The sequence below is a fragment of the Chiloscyllium plagiosum genome, chromosome 2 (assembly GCF_004010195.1).
Source record: "Chiloscyllium plagiosum isolate BGI_BamShark_2017 chromosome 2, ASM401019v2, whole genome shotgun sequence".
NCBI lineage: Eukaryota > Metazoa > Chordata > Chondrichthyes > Orectolobiformes > Hemiscylliidae > Chiloscyllium > Chiloscyllium plagiosum.
The window spans coordinates 117,066,235-117,068,359 of record NC_057711.1 but is presented as its reverse complement, the minus strand read 5'-3'; the positions used below and the strand labels follow the sequence as shown (position 1 = coordinate 117,068,359).

Genomic DNA, 2,125 nt, shown 5'->3' with positions numbered 1-2,125 from the left:
TGCACACCTTTTGGACTGTGGGAGCAAACCCACGCCGACACGGGGGGGAGAATGTGCAAACTCTACCCAGAGAGTCGCCCGAGGGTGGGATTGAACCTGGGGCCCTGGTGCTGGGAGGCTAACCACTGAGCCATCGTGCCCCCGCCCCCCCCACCGTGATGTTGGGTTAGTACGTTTGACGATGGCACCAAGGTTGGAGGAGTTGTGGACCAGTGTGGAGGGCTGTTGGAGGTTGCGACGGGACATTGACAGGATGCAGAGCTGGGTTGTGAAGTGGCACTTGGAGTTCAGCCTGGAATAGTGTGGGGTGATTCATTTTGCAAAGGTGGAATTTCAATGCAGAGTTAACGTCAGGATTCATGGCAGTCTTGAGCAACAGACAGATTTGCGTTCATTGATCCCTCCAAGTTTTCACCCAACTGACAGAGTTGTTAAGAAAGTGTGAGGTGCGTCGGCTTTCTTTCGCGGGGCGAATTGAGTTTAACAGCTGCAAAGTTACGTTGCAGCTCTGCAGAGACTCAAAGCTACCTTCTTCCGCAGCCCCCAACCCCCCCTCCCATTTATCTCTCCCTGCCTCCATTCCTGATGAAGGGCCTTTTGCCGAAACGTCGATTTTCCTGCTCCTGCTGCGCTTTTCCAGCACCACTCTAATCTCGACTCTGACCTCCAGCATCTGCCAGCCCACACTTTCGCAGCTCTTATAGACCACACTTGGAATACTGTGTTCCGATCTGCTCAGGAAGGATGTGGAATTTTTACAGAGGGTGGTGCGGAGATTTCCCAAGATGCTGCCTGGGTGCAAGGCAGGTCTTACGAAGTAAACTTCAGGGAACTACGGCTTTTCCCAGGGGAGCGAAGAAGGACGAGAGGTGACTGGATAGAGGTGTACAAGATGATGAGACACGTAGATTAGACTAGATTCCCCACAGCGCGGAAACAGGCCCTTTGACCCAACAACTCCACACCAACCCTCCGAGGAGTGGATTGTCCCCGTAGTGCCCAGGGATGTGCAGGTTAGGGTGGATTGGCCGTGCTAAATTGTCCCAGTAGTGCCCAGGGATGTGCAGGTGAGGGTGGATTGGCTGTGCTAAATTGTCCCGTAGTGCCCAGGGATGTGCAGGATGGGGTGGATTGGCCGTGTTAAATTGTCCCCATAGTGTCCAGGGATGTGCAGGTTAGGGTGGATTGGCCGTGCTAAATTGTCCCCGTAGTGCCCAGGGATGTGCAGGTTAGGGTGGATTGGCCGTGCTAAATTGTCCCCGTAATGTTAGATGCATTAGTCAGAGGTGAATGGGTCTGGGTGGGTTACTCTTCGGAGGGTCGGTGTGGACTGGTTGGGCCGAAGTTTCCACACTGTCGTGAATCTAATCATCCCAAAACAGCAGAGATCCCAGAACGAATCCCTGCGGAACCGCACTGGCCACCAAAGGCCAGGCCGAATATTTCCCATCGACCCTGTCTGCTGGAGGCCAGCCAATTCTGTGTCGAGTAGCCATGTGTGAAGATCTATGAGCCCTCAAGAGGGGGGCCTGTTGGTTGAAGATCAGTCAAGGAGTGTGGCCTGTACAAAAGCAATGGTGGATAGTTTATCGAATCAAGGCAATTCTGTCCAGCAACTCAGAGGTTAAAGATTCCATGGTGAAGTTGCTATATAAGGGCTTGTCGGTGTTTGCTGGAGTGGAGAGATCTGTGGCCGGGCTTTCTCGGAGTCTCAGTGGGACAGGCTCCCTCTGTCTCAGCGCCCCCCCCCCCCCTGTCTGTACGGATTCGCACATCGCTCAAGTACAAAGACACTTCTCAGAGAGTCCTCCCCCCCAGTTCCTGGACTCTTGCCAGCCCACGCACCTCCCTGACACTGGGAGAGGCGGGTGGTGAAAGGATGTGCCAGCTGTCGAACACAGATGGCCACACATGGGCAGCGCAGCCAGCGCGCACAGCAAGATCCCACGGCAAAACTGACACAGCGCCATATCGCCCAGAGTTCTCAGTCACAGCGCTGAGGGAGCGGGCTCAGGAGGGAGAGAGGGAGGGAGGGAGAGAGAGAGAGAGGGAGAGCAGGGGAGGGAGAGAGAGAGAGAGGGAGGGAGGGAGAGAGAGAGAGAGAGGGAGAGCAGGGGAGGGAGAG

At 55.2% G+C, this 2,125-nt stretch overlaps 1 protein-coding gene across 4 annotated transcripts in view; it reads left to right on the top strand.

Moving 5' to 3' along the window:
• Window positions 1-2,125, top strand: part of prrc1 (proline-rich coiled-coil 1) — an 81,998-nt gene that overhangs the window by 28,754 nt on the left and 51,119 nt on the right. The window lies entirely within an intron of this gene.